Below are 19,411 nucleotides of genomic sequence, written 5' to 3'. Positions count from 1 at the left end.
CAGTTGGCCTATGTCCCTGCCTGCTCCAGCCCCACTGAACTTGTCCTCATACATTGACTCCATTCTAAACCCTTCAGGTCAATCCCTCCCAACCCACATCCGCGACACTTCTCATGCCCTCAATCTCCTCAGCAATTTTCAATTCCCAGGCACTGACCGCCTCATCTTCACCATGGATGTCCAGTTATAACTTCTATCCCCCATCAAGAAGGCCTTACAGCTCTCTGTTTCTTTCTCAATAAAAGAACAAACCAGTTCCTCTCTATCTGGAAGGACTGGTGCTCACCCTCACCAATTTTCCTTCCGCTCCTCGCACCTTCTCCAGACTCGAGGGCTATCCACGGGTATCTGCATGAGCCCCAGTAATGCCTGTCGAAGAACAGCCCATGTTCCAGGCCTTCCCCAGTAACGCTCCCCAAATCTTCCTCAGAAACATTAATGACTGCATTGGTGCTGCTTCATGCACCCATGCTGAGTTTATCAATTTCATCAACTTTGCCACTAACTTCCACCCTGCACTTGAATTCACTTGGTCCAGTTCAAACACCTCCCTCCCCTTTGCCCTTCTCTCTGCCTCCATCTCTGGAAACAAACTGTCAACTGACATATTTTATCAAGCTACTGATTCCCACAGGTAGTTTGACTATACCTCTTCCCACCCAGTCTCCTGTAACTTTTCTAAACTCCTTCATTTCCACTGAATCTGTTCCCAGAATGCAGTTCTCCCTTCCAGAACATCAGGTATGTCCTCCTCTGTAAAGAACAGGGTTTCCTTTCCTCCGCTATTGATGTTGCCCTTACCTGCATCTCCTCCATTTCCCGAACATCTGTGCTCACCTCATCTTCCCTCTGCCTCAACAGTGATAGAGTTCCTCTTGTCCTAACCTACCAGCACGTAAGTGTCCACATCCATCACATCATCCTCCATAAACCTCCACCATCTCAGAATCAGAATCAGGTTTATTCTCACCGGCATGTGTCATGTGTCATGTACTGTATTTTGTTAACTTAGCAGCAACAGTTCAATGCAATACATGATATAGAAGTACAATATCTATCTATATATATATGTAAATCAATTACAGTATATGTATATTGAATAGATTTTAAACTCTGCAAAAACAGAAATAATATATATTAACAACGTGCGGTAGTGTTAATAGTTTCAATATGTCCATTTAGGAATCGGATGCAGAAGGGAAGAAGCTGTTCCTGAATTGCAGAGTGTGTGCCTTCAGGCTTCTGTACCTCCTCCCTGATGGTAACAGTGAGAAAAGGGCATGTCCTAGGTGCTGGGGGTCCTCAATAAAGGACGCTGACTCAGAGACACCGCTCCTTGAAGACGTCTTGGATACTTTGAAGGCTGGTACCCAAGATGGAGCCGACTAAATTTATGACCCTCTGCAGCTTTTTTCGGTCCTGTGCAGTAGCACCCCCCCACCCCCCATACCAGACAGTGATGCAGCCTGTCAGAATGCTCTCCACGGTACATCTATAGATGTCTTTGAGTGTTAGGTCCTCAGAGATCTTCACACTCAGGAACTTCAAACTGCTCACTCTATGTGTTCCTTCATCTTACCCTTCCTGAAGTCCACAATCAGCTCTTTCGTCTTACTGACGTTGAGTGCCAGGTTGTTGCTGCGACACCACTCCACTAGTTGGTATATCTCACTCCTGTACACCCTCTCGTCACCACCTGAGATTCTCCCAACAATAGTTGTATCATCAGCAGGTATATAGATGGTATTTGAGCTGTGCCTAGCCACATTGTCATGGTATCCGATCACCAAACACATCTTTACCTCCTCCCTTCTCTACTTTCCTCAGGGATCACTCCCTCCATGACTCCCTTGTCCATTCACTCTCCCCACTAGTCTCACTCCTGATACGTAACCCTACAAGTGGCCAAAGTACCTATTCACCTCCTCCCTCACCTCCATTCGAGGACCCAAAATGTCCTTCAAGGTGAGGCAACACGTCATCTGCTGGGTCATTTATTTGGTCTGCCGCTCCCACTGCAGCCTCCTCTACACTGGTGAGACCTGTTGTAAACTGGGGTTCTGCTTCATCAAGCACCTCTGCTCCATCTGCCAAAGATGGAACATTTTACTTCCAATTCTCATTCCCATTCCGACCTGACAGTCCACGGCCTTCTCTTGTGCCACGACGGAGCTACCCTCAGGCCGAAGGAAAAACACCATGTAGTATGTTTGGGTCGCCTCCAAACAGATGGCATGAATATTGATTTCTCCTTCCCGAAAAAAAATTCCCTCCCTCTCCCTTCTTCTTCTATCCCCCACTCTGGCCCCTTACCTTCACCTTCCTGACTATCATCTCCCCGTGCGTCCCCTCCTCCTTCCATTTCCCCTATGGGCCATTCTGCTCTCGTATCAGATTCCTTCTTCTCCAACCCTTTACCTTTCCAACCTACCTGGCTTCACCTATCCCTTTCCAGCTATCCTCCCTCCCGTCCCCCACCTTTCTATTCTGGGGACTTCCCACTTCCTTTCCAGTTGTGAAGAAGGATCTCGGCCCGAAATCCCATTTCCATAGATGCTGTCTGACCGGTTCCTCCAGCATAGAACACAGAAAATCCACAGCACATTATAGGCCCTTCCGCCCACAATGATGAGCCAGCCATGAATCCTGCTCCAGAAGCTGCCGAGAATTTCCCAACCACACAGCCCTCTATTTCCCTAAGCTCCATGTACATATCTAAGAGTCTCTAAAAAGCTTTTATTGTATCCGGCTCTACCACCTTCACTTCACATTCAATGCACCCACCACTCTTTGTGTGAAAAATTCACCTCTGACATCCCCTTGTACCTCCTTCCAAGCACCTTAAAACTATGCCCCCTCATGTTAGCCATTTCAGCCCTGGGAAAAAGCCACTGGCCATCCACACGATCAATGCCTCACATCATCTTATACATCTCTATCACGTCTCCTCTCATCCTCCGTCACTTCAAGGCCAAGTTTACTCAACTTGTCTCATAAGATATGCTCTCCAATCCAGGCAACATCTTTGTAAATCTCCTCTGCACTCTCTCTATAGTATCCACAATCTTCCTGTAGTGAGGTGACCAGAACTGAACACAGTACTCCAAGTGGGGTCTGACCAAGGTCTTATATACCTGTAACATTACCTCACGGCTCTTGAACTCAATCCCACAGTTGATGAAGGCCAACACAACATACGCCTTCTTAACCATACTGTCAACCTGCGCAGCAGATATGAGTGTCCCCTGGACAAGGTCTGGCTGATCCTCCACACTGCCAATATTCTTACCATTAATATTACATTCTGTCTTCAAATTTGACCTACCAAAATGAACCACCTCACACTTACCTCAGTTGAAGTCCATCTGCCACTTCTCAGCCCAGTTCTGCATCCTATCGATGTCTGCTGTAACCTCTGACAACCCTTCAGACTATCCACAACACCCCAACCTTTGTGTCCTCAGCAAATTTACCAACCCATCCTACTGCTTCCTCATCCAGGTCAATAATTAAAACCACAAAGAGGAGGGATCCCAGAACAGATCCCTGCGGAAAGCCACTGGTCACCATCTTCCATACAGATAGGAACCATCTACAACCACTCTTTGCCCTCTGTGGTCAAGCCAAAAAGCAAGGTCTCCTTGGATCCCTCGAACTTCTGGTAACGCCCCCAATCCCTCTCCTTCACCATTCCCCATCCCCCTTTTCCCTCTCCCACCTTATCTCCTTGCCGCCCATCGCCTCCCTACGGTGCTCCTCCCCTCTTTTTTCCTTCCTTGGCTTTCTGTCCTCTTCTGTCAGACTCCCCCTTCTCCAGCCTTATACCTCTTTCACCAACTTCCCAGCTCTTTACTTCACCTCTCCCCCTTCAGGTTTCACCTCTCACCGAGTGTTTCTCTCTCCCCTCCCCACCTTTTAAATCTCCTCAGCCTTTTTCCCACCGGACCTGCCGAAGTGTTTCGGTCCGAAGTGTCAATTGTACTTTATTTCCATAGAGGTTGCCTGGCCCGCTGAGTTCCTCCAGCATTTTGTGTGTGTTCACCGTGTACATCGAGTCCTTCCTGGTGACTTGTGGTCGGTGGTGTTAGTCTGGAGGAACTCTGCCCAAGTTCATTAACGCAAAGTTCACATGCACAGGCGATAAACAAAGTTACTGGCGGGTGCTTCCTCACCGGGGATTGGGGCCTGTTGTCCGCAGCTGCCTGAGGGTGACCGGCCTTTCCTCGCCGGGGATCGGGGCCTGTTGTCCGCAGCTGCCTGAGGGTGACCGGCTTTTCCTCGCCGGGGATCGGGGCCTGTTGGCCGCAGCTGCCTGAGGGTGTCCGGCCTTTCCTCGCCGGGGATCGGGGCCTGTCGTCCGCAGCTGCCTGAGGGTGGATGGCCTTTCCCCGCCGGGGATCGGGGCCTGTTGTCCGCAGCTGCCTGAGGGTGGATGGCCTTTCCCCGCCGGGGATCGGGGCCTGTTGTCTGCAGCTGCCTCAGGGTGCCCGGCCTTTCCCCGCCGGGGATCGGGGCCTGTTGTCTGCAGCTGCCTCAGGGTGCCCGGCCTTTCCTCGCCGGGGATCGGGGCCTGTTGTCCGCAGCTGCCTGAGGGTGGCCGGCCTTTCCCCACCGGGGATCGGGGCCTGTTGTCCGCAGCTGCCTGAGGGTGACCGGCCTTTCCCCGCCGGGGATCGGGGCCTGTTGTCCGCAGCTGCCTGAGGGTGACCGGCCTTTCCCCGCCGGGGATCGGGGCCTGTTGTCCGCAGCTGCCTGAGGGTGACCGGCCTTTCCTCGCCGAGGATCGGGGCCTGTTGTCCGCAGCTGCCTCCGAAACCCGCCTCCTGCTGCTGGGAGACCGGAGCTGCTGATGGATCTCTGGTGCTCTCACCTCTCTCCCGTGCAATCCGACAGACTGAAGGGCGAGGGAGGACAAGGACCGATGACCCTTTCTGCCGTCCTCAACCCTCCTCCTCTCCCTGGTCACCCCGCTCTGGATCTTTTCATTGCAAACTGCCGACGAGACATCAACCGTCTCCACTTCCCCACTCCTCCCTCCAATTCCAACCTCACTACTTCCAAACGCCCTGCTCTCCACTCCCTCAGCACTAATCCTCACCTCACCTCAAACCCGCGGATCAGTGGGGTGCTGTAGTAGTCTGGCGTACTGACCTCCACCGCTGAGGCCCAGCGACAATTCTCAGACATCTCCTACTTACTTACCCCTCGAACAGGACCTCACAGAGGAGAACCAGGCCACTGTCTCCCTCACCATCACCGACTTTATAAGCTCTGGGGATCTCCCATCCACTGCCTCCAACCTCATAGTTCCCGTACCTCCCCTTTCTACCCAAGATCCACAAACCTGCCTCTCCAGGCAGACCCATTGTTTCAGCTTGTTCCTGCCCCTGAACTCATATCGACATATCTCGACTCTGTTTTATCCCTCCTGGTCCAGTCCCTTCCTACCTACAACAGTGGCACTTCACACTCTCTGGATCTTTTCAATGATTTCACAATCCCTCGCCCCAATCATCTGATTTTCACTCTGGATGTCCTGTGCCTATACACTTCCACCCCCAACCAGGAAGGCCTCAAAGCTCTCCATTTCCTACTGAACAGCAGACCCAACCAGTTCCACTCCACCACCACTCTCCTCTGTCTGGCAGAACTGGTCCTCACTCTCACTCATTTCTCCTTTGGCTCCTCCCACTTCTTTCAAACCAAAGGTGTAGCTATGGGCACTCACAAGGGTCCCAGCTTTGTCACGGGTACCTTTTTGTCAGCTTTGTGAAACAGTTTATGTTACAAGCCAACCCTCGTGTCCGTCCCCCACTTTGCCTACACTACATCGACGACTGAATTGGTGTTGTTTCCTGCACTGATTCTGAGCTCTTCGATTTCATCAACTTTGCCTCCAACATTCACCCCGCCCTCAAATTTACCTGGTCCATTTCCGACACCTCCCTCCCCATTCTCGATCTCACTGTCTCTATCTCTGGAGACAGCTTATTTACTGATGCCTATTATAAACCCACAGACTCTCACAGCTACCTGGATTATACCTCTTCCCACCCTGTTACTTGTAAAAACAACATCCCCTTCTCTCAATTCCTCCCTCTCTGCCACATCTACTCTCAGGAAGAGGCTTTTCATTCCAGAAAGATGGAAACTCTTCAAAGAAAGGAGCTTCCCTTCCTCCACCATCAATGCTGCCCTCAACCACATCTCTTCCAGTTCCCGATGTCTGCTCCCACCCCATTCTCCCGCCAGCCCACCAGGGATAGGGTTCCTCTGGTCCTCACCCACCACCCCACCAGGGATAGGGTTCCTCTGGTCCTCACCCACCACCCCACCAGGGATAGGGTTCCTCTGGTCCTCACCTACCACCCCACCACGGATAGGGTTCCTCTGGTCCTCTCCCGCCACCCCACCAGGGATAGGGTTCCTCTTGTCCTCACCTGCCACCCCACCAAGGATAGGGTTGCCATTGTACTCACCTGCCACCCCACCAGGGATAGGGTTCCCCTTGTCCTCACCTGCCACCCCACCAGGGATAGGGTTCCCCTTGTCCTCACCTACCACCCCACCACGGATAGGGTTCCTCTGGTCCTCTCCCGCCACCCCACCAGGGATAGGGTTCCTCTTGTCCTCACCTGCCACCCCACCAGGGATAGGGTTCCTCTTGTCCTCACCTGCCACCCCACCAGGGATAGGGTTCCGCTTGTCCACACCTGCCACCCCACCAGGGATAGGGTTCCTCTGGTCCTCACCTACCATCCCACCAGAGATAGGGTTCCTCTGGTCCTCACCTGCCACCCCACCAGGGATAGGGTTCCTCTTGTCCTCACCTGCCACCCCACCAGGGATAGGGTTCCTCTTGTCCTCACCTGCCACCCCACCAGGGATAGGGTTCCTCTGGTCCTCACCTGCCACCCCACCAGGGATAGGGTTCACCTTGTCCTCACCTGCCACCCCACCAGGGATAGGGTTCCTCTTGTCCTCACCTGCCACCCCACCAGGGATAGGGTTCCACTTGTCCTCACCTGCCAACCCACCAGGGATAGGGTTCCCCTTGTCCTCACCTGCCACCCCACCAGGGATAGGGTTCCTCTGGTCCTCACCTGCCACCCCACCAGGGATAGGGTTCCCCTTGTCCTCACCTGCCACCCCACCAGGGATAGGGTTCCCCTTGTCCTCACCTGCCACCCCACCAGGGATAGGGTTCCTCTGGTCCTCACCTGCCACCCCACCAGGGATAGGGTTCCCCTTGTCCTCACCTGCCACCCCACCAGGGATAGGGTTCCTCTGGTCCTCACCTGCCACCCCACCAGGGATAGGGTTCCCCTTGTCCTCACCTGCCACCCCACCAGGGATAGGGTTCCTCTGGTCCTCACCTACCACCCCACAAGAGATAGGTTTCCTCTGGTCCTCACCTGCCACCCCACCAGGGATAGGGTTCCTCTTGTCCTCACCTGCCACCCCACCAGGGATAGGGTTCCTCTTGTCCTCACCTGCCACCCCACCAGGGATAGGGTTCCTCTGGTCCTCACCTGCCACCCCACCAGGGATAGGGTTCCTCTGGTCCTCACCTGCCACCCCACCAGCCTGTGTCCAGCACATAATTCTCTGTAACTTCTACTAACTTCCACTATCTCCAACACAATCCCACCACCAAGCACATCTTTCCCTCCCCCTCACTTTCTGCTCTCTGCAGGGTTCTCCCCCTACACGACTCCCTTGTCTATTCGCCACCCTCACTGACCAACCTCCTGGCAAACAGAACATCTGGTACACATCCTCCCTCACTACCATTCAGGGCCCCAAACAGGTGAGGCGACACTTCACCTGTGAGTCTGTCGGGGTCGTATACTGTGTCCGGTGCTCCCGGTGTGGCCTCCTGTACATCAGTGAGACCTGACATAGATTGGCAGACTGCTTCGCCAAGCACCTATGCTCCATTTGCCAGAGAAAGCAGGATCGCCTAGTGGCCACCCATTTTAATTCCACTTCCCATTCCCATTCCGACACGTCAATCCATGGCTTCCTCTACTGTCGCAATGAGGCCACGCTCAGTTTGGAGGAGCAACACCTTATATTCTACTTGGGAATCGTCTGACCTGATAGCATGAACATCAATTTCTCACCCCCTCCTTCACCATTCCCTGTCCCCTTCTCCCTCTCTCAATTTATCTCCTTGCCTGCCCATCGCCTCCCTCTCGTGCTCCTCCCCCTTTCCTTTTTCCCACGGCCCTCTGTCCTCTCCTATTGGATTTCCCCTTCTCCAGCCCTGTACGTCTTTCACTAATCAACTTCCCAACTCTTCACTTCACCCCTCCCCCTTCCCGGTTTGACCTCTCACTCTGTGTTTCTCCCTCCCTCCCCCCACCGTTTAACCTTCCCAACCGGGTGGGTGACACAATCCTTGCTTGGGTGACAAATGATCATGTGAGCGAGGCTGAGTGATGGATGGGCCGAAAGGGGCAATGGAACAGTGAGTGAAGGAGGGGCAGAAAGAAACCCACACTCAGACATCGTGTTAATGCTCTGAACTCAGGATTCCGCCAATCCAGCTGATAAACGTTTGGACGTTCAGTTCATGGCGGTACCGCTTTCAACCAGGAGATGGGGATAGTGAGCTGTCCAAGGAGCAGTTTGACGGTGAACATCCCCACCTGCTGCTGGTAACCGGTACTGCAAGGGGTGCAGGGAAAAAGAAAGTCAGATTCTCTTCAGCCCTTCACCTCTTCCCACCCCAGACTCACCTGGTGTATCTATCAGATGTCATTTGTACTCCTTACCCTCCTCCGCTTTATTCCGACTTTAACCCCCTCCTTCCCAGTCCCGATGAAGGGAAACATCGTCTGTTTATTCCTTCCATAAATGCAGCCGTTCCCGCTGAGTTCCTCCAGCATTTTGTGTTGCTCGGGATTTCCAGCATCTGCAGACTCTCGTCTGTCAGATCCATTTGTTGTTGTTTGCTTGTTTGTTTATTTGAATCAGATGCTCAAATAACTCAAAATAAACTGAAAATACTTTACCTGTATTCCCAGATCTCTTGGTTCTGCTGCATTCCTCACTCAGGTAGGCCCTACCAAAGTGCAACATTTTGCAGTTGTCCACACTAAATTCCATCTGCCATTTTCCAGTCCGATTTCCAGCTGGACCAGATCCCACTGCAAGCTCTGTTAGTCCTCCTTGCTGTCCACTACACCCCCAATCTTGGTATCATCTGCAAATGTTCTAATCTTCAGCAATGAGACCATTTACACGGAGCCCTGCCACAAGAAAGCAGCAACCGTCATCAAGGACTCCAACCATCCACACCATGCTCTCTTCTCTCCGCTCCCATCGAACGGGACGTTCAGAACCCTTAGGTCCCACACTGCCAAGTTCGTGGACAGCTGTTACCCTACAACCATCAGGCTCTTGAACCGGCGTGGACAACTCACTCATCACAACTCTGAACCGATCCCACACCCTAGACTCACCTTCAACAACTCTTTACAAGTAATTTTTCTTCATTCCGACAGCAGTGCACACTGCCCACCGTCCCACTGTTTCAGTCTCCTGCAACGCTGCAGTCGGTGACATCAGCGAGGAACCGCGTGGTCCACAGGGCCGCGTCCAATGGCGCGCGTCTTCCAGGCCACACCTGGAGATACTGAAACGCGGGACCACACGATGAGAACCCACTGCCCGTGGAGAACCATAGTCTGAACTGCAACTGTAGATCACTGACAGGACCCCGGCCATCTTGAAATGAAATGAAATTAGGCTATCTGAACATATCTTAAAAGCTCCATATGTACCCACACCACCCCAGGCACCCAGCACTCTCTGTGTAAGAAAAAACTTACCCCTCACATCTCCTTTGAAAATACCCCCCTCATCTTAACTGCATGCCCTCTGGTATTAGAGATTTCAACCCTAGACAACAGATACTGTCTGTCTACTCTATCTGTTCCTCTCATAATCTCTATCAGATCTCCCTTCAGACTCCGTCGCTCCTGGGAAAACAACCCAGCCTCCTGTTATCGTGTTGTGTAATCCAGGCAGTTCCCTGGTAAACCTCTTCCGCATCCTCTCCGAACCCTTCCCGCGATCCCTCATGGTCTTACCTATCAGATCCTCTTCTGCTCCATGTGGAATAACCCCAGGGTCTCCAGACTATGCATGGAACGACCATCTCTCATCCCCGGACTAATTCCAGTCAAACATTTCTGCACTCTCTCTACATCCTGCACATTTTCCCTGAAGCCTGGCCCTCCTCCCCAGGACTGAATCCAATCCTCAGGGTCACAGATTCATCATCACCGCTTACATGTGTGGTTTTGCAGGAGCAAAGTTCAAAGTGAAAGTAAACTTTATGATCAGAGTACAGACACGTCTTCACACACAACCCCGAGATTCTTCTTCTGTGGGCACACTGAGCAAATCTATAGAACAGTATGTAAACAGGATCAACGGACAGCAAACCGTGCCAATGCAAATATAAATAACTAGCAATAAATAATGATCATGGAATAACAACATAAAGAATTTGTAAAGTGAGACAATTGGCTGTGGGAACACCAGAAGCAGAATGAGTGTATTTATCCCCTTTTGTGAAAGAAACTGATGGTTGAGGGGTAGCAGCTGTTTTGAATGTGGTGGAGTGGCCAGTCGTGACACTTGTACCTTCTGCCTGATGGCAACAGCGAGAAAAGGGTTAAATGTGATGACATAGAAACACTATAAACTACAAAAGTAAATACAGTGTAATAAAAAGGAATAAAGAAGAAAATATAGAGGTCCGATGGGTTAGATTGTTCGGGGTCAGAGGTCAGTTGTCTGCGAGTCTGAGCCAGGATGTGGGGTTGTAAAGTGTTGTAGTCAAGGACTGAAGGCCTAGAGGCGGCCTGTCCTGTGTTTGGCCCAGAGGCAGCCTGTCCAACGCCAAGGACCAAAGGCCTAGAGGTGCCCTGTCCTGTGGTTGGAAGTGTGTGTGAGAGAGGTTTGTTCTGCTGTTGTGGTCTTGTTTTTGTTGTGTTGTTGTTCTGACCGTTCTGGGCACCCTCGGGGTTCTGTACCTCTTCTCCACGAGGTCTTGGGCAATCAGTGACACAAGAGATTCTGGAGACACTGGGAATTCAGAACAACTCACACACAATATACTGCAACAGAAATTTTATTGTTTTCTTTATTTTTCAAAATATTGACTATTTATTTCTCTCCATAAATACAACACAGTACAGGTGCTTCACCTAATGATGGAGTGCTGACATTTTAGCCTGCTCTACCATAAACATAACCCTTCCTTCCACATAGCTCTCCACTTTTCCTTCATCCTCGTGCTTGTCTGAGCATCTTAAATGCCCCGAATGTATCTGCCTCCACCACCACCCTTGCAGAGCGTTCCACGCACCCACCAATCTCTGTGTAAAAATCTACCGCTGACAACCCCCCCAGACCTTCCTCCATTCTTCTTAAAATGATGCCCCCTAGTATTAGCCATTGCTGACCTGGGAAATACTTCCTATGGTTTATGCTGACTGCCCTCCAGGTGAAAACACTGTCCCTCAGATTCCTGTTAACTCTTACCCATCTCACAAGAGTTCGAACCTTATCACTATTGACTAAGGATGTAATATCAACTAAATCTTGCCTTTAGTAAACACTAGCATCGGTGACAGTGACATTTTTACAGGATTGTTGTAAAAATCCACCCAATTCGGGTGTCACAGTAGCCCAGTAGTTAACGTAACACTATTTCAGAGCCTGTGCCCGGGGTCAATTCCCGCTGCTGTCTGTCAGGCATTTGTAGATTCTTCCTGTGACCGTGTGTGTTTCCTCCGGATGCTCCGGTTTCCTCCCACATTCCAACGATGTATAGGTTGGGGTCAGTAAGTTGTGGACGTGCTGTGTTGGGGCCAGAAGAGTGGTGACTCTCGCCCGGAGCACAGCCTCAGAATGTGTTGGTGACCGACACAAACGACCCATTTCACTGTATGTTTCAGTGTGACAGGGAAAGCCAATTTAAATTCACAAATGCTGTTCAGGGAGGATAGCTGCCTTCCTTACCCCCTCTGGACTGGATGAGACTTCAGATTCTTGGCAATATCACCGTCCCAGAGTTTCCCCCGCTAAGCTGATCGTCAAGCCACCCGACCCAGGAGTGAAGGATGAGGGACAAAATGGGCCAGGGAAGGGAACCGATCGTCCCTGGAGTACAACAGTAAGACACTTTGAAAAGCAGCTGACTGGAAACTGGCTGTCAAAGAGTGAAGAGCAAATTTAGGTCAACAGGTTTTGAAGGAAGTCAAGTTTCAGAATGAGAAGGCAACGGGATAGAATTACAGTCGTGTGTTACCAGACTTAACCCACACAAGGCGCTGTAATGATTAACAAATGGAATGCCAGGTTATTGGGTGAGACAGGGGACGAGAAAAATATATCAGCACTATGTGTGGGGGTGGGGGAGACTGGTGAGTCATATCTCTTCCGAAAGAGATGACAGGTGAGCAAGGCAGGAAAGCTGAGAGCAAAAGCTGTGAACAGAAACTCTGGCAGGGAAATGACAAACAATGGGAACGTCTCCGCAGCTGAGCGATAGAGACTTGGTTCCAATTCTGCTCACCGCACTTTAGGAAGACAGGATTTCCCAGTATGGGTCAAGAACTAGAATCAGAATCAGGTTTATTATCGCTGACATATGTTGTGAAATTTATTGGTCCGCGGCAGCAGGAGAGCGCAGTAAATAATTTTACTGTACGTTACAATAAGAAATAAATCCGTGGTGCAGAGTAGTGAGACTGCTGATGGTCCATTCAGAAATGTGATGGTGGAAAGAACAAAGTGTCCCGAAAACATCAAATGTGTCTTCAGGCTCCTGTACCTTCCCCTGATGGCATCGGAGAACTTGTCCTGGATGGCGAGGATTTTAATGATGGACTCCACACTCTGGAGGCAGCCTCATTTGAAGATATCCATAATGGTGGGGAGGCTAGTGCCACGATGGAGCCGGCTGAGTTTTCAAACCTCTGTGATGGTTTCCGATCCCGTGCAATGGTACCTCACACTGTCGGTATGTGACTGGAATGAATGCTCCCTACAGGACATGTGTTGAGTGAGGGATTTTGATTGTGCGAAAAGACTGGGGAGGAGGGAAGAGGGCTGTTCTCCAAGCAAAGAGAGATCAGGTGAAGTCCTGCCGAATTTATTGTGGTGTGTACAAGGCATCGTTACAGTCTGGAGGCACGACAGGCTGCAGATGCTGGAATCCAGAGCAACGCACAAAATGCTGGAGGAGTGTCAGTGGGCCAGGCGGTATCTGTGGAGGGAAACAGGCAGTCCAGTTCTGTTCAGAGGAAGGGTTTTGAGGGGAAATGATGACTGTCCATCTCCCTCCATAGATGCTGCCTGACCCCTAACCCCGCTGAGGAATCAGACACCCCACCATCTCCAGCAGCTCATGTGTTGCAATGAAACACTTTCAGCAGCAATACAGGCACAGACAATGGCAGAAAACCTAAATTCTGCATCAGGTTTACAAAGCAGTGAAGGAAGTGAGCTAGAAAGGACGAGGGGAGAGTGAACGGAGGAGTTTCCCATCATGAACGGTTTAACAGAGGATAGTTAACAGAAGACCAGGCAGTAAACAGTTTAATGGGGGTGGGGGGAATGGTGGAAGTGAAGGAAATGAATTCTGTGCTAAACACGAAACAGCAGAACCTCACTTCGGGAAGTCTGATCACCTGTCTGTACTTCTACTCCCGGAGTACAGGCAGAGACTGAAGACTGCAGCACCAGCAGTGAGGACCAAGAAGGTTTGGACAAGGGAAGCACAGGAGCGCCTACAGGACTGCTTTGAATCGGTGGACTGGACTGTATTCAGGGATCCATCTTCGAATCCAGATGAGTCTGCCGCAGTTGTTTAATGCCGGCTTCATTAAAACCTGTGTGGATGAGTGTGTGCCTATTAAAATTTGCCGTACATTTCCAAACCAAAAGCCGTGGATGAACCAGGAGATATGTCGTCTGCTGAGGGCTAGATCTGTGGTTTGAGTCTTGGCAACCCAGGTCTGAACCAGAAAGCCAGTCAGACTTGTGGAGGGCTGTTTCAAGAGTGACGAAACAATTCCGAGCAAAGCTGTAGGCAACATCGGATGCATGGCAAATCTGGCAGGGTTCGCAGGACATTACTTCCTACAAAGCGAAACCCCATAGTATGACTGACACCGATGCTTCACTACCAGATGAGCTCAACGCCTTCTATGCCCGCTTTGAATGGTGCACCTGGTGACTCTGTGATCTCTGTCTCGGAGGCCGATGTCAGGCTGGCTTTCGGGAGGGAGAACCCTCGCCAGGCAGCAGGCCCTGTTGGACTACCTGGTCATGCTCTGAAAACTTGTGCCAACCAACTGGCAGGTACATTTTCAACCTCTCGTAGTACCTCCATCAGGATGCTGTTCATTCACTGTAGCTCAGCGTTTAACTCCATCATTACTACGGTCCTGATCAATAAGCTACGGAACCTGAGTCTCTGTATCTCCCTCTGCATCTGGATCATTGACTTCCAAACTGGAAGACCACAATATGTGCGGATTGGTAATAATATCTCCACCTCGCTGATGATCAACGCTGGCACACAACAGGGACGTGTGCTCACCCACAGCTCTACTTTCTCTGTGTGGCTGGGTAAAGCTCTAATGCCATCTATGAATTTGCTGATGATAGAACCATTGTTAGTAGGATCTCAGGTGGTGATGAGAGGGAGTACAGGAGTGAGATATTCCAGCTAGTTGAGTGGAGTTATAGCAACAACCTTGCACTCAACGTCAGTAAGACCAAAGAACTGATTGTGGACTTCAGAAAGGTTAGGACGAGGGAACATGAATCAATCCTCAGAGAGGGATCAGAAGCGGAGAGAGTGAGCAATTGGCTCCTGGGTGTCAGCTCTCTGAAGATCTAATCTGGTCTAACCAGAACAGGAGCTATTTTTCATTGGGATTTTGAGGAGATTTGGTTTGTCACCTAAACCAGTTGAAAACTTCTATAGATGTACCATGGAGAGCATTCTGACAGGCCGCATCACTGTCTGGTTTGGGGACGGTGTGACTGCATGGGATCAAAAGCAGCAACATAAAGTTGTAGAATTAGTCAGCTCCATCTTGGCTACTAGCCTCCATGGTATTCAAAACATTTTCAAGGAGCGGTGCCTCAGAAAGGCAGCGTCCATCATTATGGACCCCCATCACCCAGGACATGTCCTCTTCTCCTCGTTACCATCTGGAAGGAGGTACGGAAGCATGAGGGCTCACACTCAGTGATTCAGGAACAGTTTCTGCCCCTCTCCCATTCGATTCCTAAATGGACACTGACCCTGTGAACACAACCTCAACTTTTTAATATAATTGCTTTTGCACAATTTTTAATCTAGTCAATATTATCTGGATAGACAGGGTCTGATTAGGAATAGTCAGCATGGATTTGTGTGCGGAAGGTCATGTTTGACTAATCTTATTGAATTTTTTGAAGAGGTTACGAAGAAAGTTGACGAGGATAAAGCAGTAGATGTTGTCTATATGGACCAGTAAAGCCTTTGACAAGGTTCCGCACAGAAGGTTATTTAGGAAGATTCAATCGTTAGGTATTGATATTGAAGTAGTAAAATGGATTCAATAGTGGCTGGATGGGAGATGCCACAGAGTAGTGGTGGATAACTGTTTGTCAGGTTGGAGGCTGGAGACTAGTGGTGTGCCTCAGGGATCTGTACTGGGTCCAATGTTGTTTGTCATATACATTAATGATCTGGATGATGGGGTGGTAAATTGGATTAGTAAGTATGCAGATGATACTAAGGTAGGTGGTGTTGTGGATAATGAAGTAGGTTTTCAAAGCTTGCAGAGAGATTTAGGCCAGTTAGAAGAGTGGGCTGAACAATGGCAGATGGAGTTTAATGCTGATAAGTGTGAGGTCCTACATTTTGGTAGGAATAATCCAAATAGGACATACATTGTAAATGGTAGGGCATTGAAAAATGCAGTAGAACAGAGTGATCTAGGAATAATGGTGCATAGTTCCCTGAAGGTGGAATCTCATGTGGATAGGGTGGTGACGAAAGCTTTTGGTATGCTGGCCTTTATAAATCAGAGCATTGAGTATAGGAGTTGGGATATAATGTTAAAATTGTACAAGGCAGTGGTAAGGCCAAATTTGGAGTGTTGTGTACAGTTCTGGTCACCGAATTATAGGAAAGATATCAACAAAATAGAGAGAGTACAGAGAAGATTTACTAGAATGTTACCTGGGCTTCAGCACCTAAGTTACAGGGAAAGGCTGAACAAGTTAGTTTTTTATTCTTTGGAGTGTAGAAGGTTGAGGGGGGACTTGATAGAGGAATTTAAAATTATGAGGGGGTTAGATAGAGTTGATGTGGTTAGGCATTTTCCACTGAGAGTAGGGGAGATTGAAACAAGAGGACATGATCTGAGAATTAGGGGACAGAAGTTTAAGGGTAACACGAGGCGGAATTTCTTTACTCAGAGAGTGGTAGCTGTGTGGAACGAGCTTCCAGTAGAAATGGTAGAGGCAGGTTCGGTATTGTCATTTAAAGTAAAATTGGATAGGAATATGGACAGGAAAGGAATGGAGGGTTATGGCATGAGTGCAGGTCGGTGGGATTAGATGAAAGTAAGCGTTCAGCGTGGACTAGAAGGGCCGAGATGACCTGTTCCCGTGCTGTAATTGTTATACGGTTTTTTGGTTATACGTATACTGTAATTGATTTACTTATTTATTTACTTATTAGTTTTTGTTCTTCTGTTTGATCTATTGCATTGAACTTCAGGGCAGTCGGTGGGCAGTTAATGTTGGCCCAGCTACCAGTGCCCACATTCCAGCCGAGTTACAGCATTGTGTTCTGTTCTTCCTGCAGTACCGGTTCCCAGCAGCAGGTGGGGATCCTGCACCGTGAAACGAGAAACAAGGGAAAATCCGCAGTGCTGGAAATTGTTAACCCCTCCCTCTCCCAGTGTGGAGCACCTTCCTGCTTCAAATTATCCTCCATTGTCCCTGTAACAAACAAGACCAAGGTAACAAGCCCGAACGACTAACGTCCTGTTGCACTCACCTCAATGATAAGCAAATGCTTTGAGAGTTTGCTCAAGGACTACATCTACAGCTTGCTACCACCCACCGGACCCCCTACAATTCACAACCGATCAACAGATGATGCAATAGCCACTGCTCGACATACCGTCCTTACGTATCTGGAGAAGAATGATGCTTATGTGAGAATGCTGTTCTTGGACTACAGCATTCAACACAATTCCCTCCAGGCTCGACAGGCACTCAGAAACCTCTGCCTTGTGCATCTGGATCCTGGACTTCCTGTCAGATCGCCAGCAGCTCCCTCACCTCCACCCCTCCGACTCTCAACACACGAGCTCCTCAGGGCTGTGTCGACACCCACAGCTCCAATCTGCTAATTAAATTTGCTGACGACACGACATTGATTGGCCTAATCTCAAACAATAGCGAGGTGACCTACAGGGTAGGAGTCATCTCTCTGATACAGTGGTGTCAAGAAAACAACCTCTCCCTCAATGTCACAAAAACAAAGGAGCTGGTTGTGGATTACAGGAGGGATGGAGACGGGCTAACCCCTATTGAATCACTGGATCTGGGGTTGAGAGGGTAAACAGCTTCAAGTTCCTCAGCATCCACGTCACTGAGGAACTCACGTGGTCTGTACACAACAGCGCCTCTTTCACCTCAGACGGTTGAGGGAGTTCGGTAGGGGTCCGCAAATCCTAAGAACTTTCTGCAGGGGCACAATTGAGAGCATCCTGACTGGTATATGGGAACTGTACCTCTCTTAATCGCAGGATTCGGCAGAGAGTGGTGCCGACAGCCCAGCACATCCGTACTTGTGAACTTCCCATGATTCAGGACATTTACAAGGACAGGTGTGTAAAAGGGCCCGTAGGATCACTGGGGACACAAGTCACCCTGACCACAATCTAATCCAGCTGCCACCATCCGGGAAGCGGTACCACAGCATAAACCCCAGGACCAACAGGCTCCAGTGCAGCTTCTCCCATCGGGCCATCAAACATCACACTGACTGTTCTGTTCATTATAAATTACTATGATTGCACATTGAGACGGAGATTTTTACTCCACATGTATGTGAAGGATGTCAGAAATAAAGTCATTTCAATTCAATCCGAGCAACACACACAAAATGCTGGAGAAACTCAGCAGGGCAGGCAGCATCTACGAAAAAAAGTACAGTCGACATTTCGGGCCGAGACTCTTCAGCAGGACTGGAGAAAAAAACATGAGGAATCAGTCAAAAGGTGGTGGGGGTGGGGGGAGAAACACGAGGTGATGGGTGAAACTATGTTCCCAATCTATGTCGGGTCTCACCGATGTACAGGCCACACCAGAGGCACCAAACACAGTGTGTGACCCCACCTGTCACACAGGTGAAGTGTCGCCCCACCTGGAAGTGCCAGGAGGGAGTTCAGTGGGAAGGGACGAATGGACGCGAGTCGTGTAGGGAGTGATCCCTGCTGAAAGCAGAAAGTGGGGGAGAGGGAAAGATGTGCTTGGTGGTGGGATCCTGTTGGAGACAGTGGAAATTACAGAAATTATTAAGAGTGAGGACAAGTTCCGTTAGACGGAGGAGAGTGGTGGTGGAAGGGAACTGGTTGGGACGGGTGTCCAGAAAGAAAGAGAGAGCTCTGAGGCCTTCCTGCTGGTGTATGAAGGTGTACAGGGACTGGACATCCACAGTGAAAATAAGATGCTCGGGGCCAGGGAACGTGAAATCATTGAAAGATCCAGAGTCTGCGAAGTCACTGAGGGTTCACTCCATGCTGTGACAGTGACCCCTGATCCTCAACTCCTCCGACAGGGGAAACATCCTCCCTGCATCCTGTCTGTTGAGCCCTGAACGATTTTGCGTTTCCCCGAGATCTCCTCTCATTCTTCTAAACAGGAGAATGTTATGTTCTCTGAGAACATACAACAGTACAGCACAGGAACAGGCACAGAAACTGAAATTTCTGATGTGGACTGTGAAGTTTGTCGAAAGTTACAACAGGACCTCAATCAACTGGGAATATGGGCAAAGGAATGGCAGAAAGAATTCAAAATAGAAATGGGCAAAGTGATGCATTTTGGAAAGTTAAAACCAGGACAGAATGTACACAGTGAATATCAGGGCCCTGAGGTGTGTTATAGAATAGAAATACCCAGGGGAACAAGTACATAGTTCCTGGAGTAGAGACACAAGTAGACAGTGTAGTGAAGAAGGGGTCTGGTACGCTGGCCTTCATCAATCGGGGATTAAGTACATGAGATGGTTTGTCGTGTTACAGCTGTACAAGACATTGGGGAGACCACACTCAGAGTACTGGGTGCAGTTCTGGTCACCGAGCTG

This window comes from Hemitrygon akajei, chromosome 2 (genome assembly GCF_048418815.1).
Source record: "Hemitrygon akajei chromosome 2, sHemAka1.3, whole genome shotgun sequence".
NCBI lineage: Eukaryota > Metazoa > Chordata > Chondrichthyes > Myliobatiformes > Dasyatidae > Hemitrygon > Hemitrygon akajei.
This window is presented reverse-complemented; position numbering follows the sequence as displayed.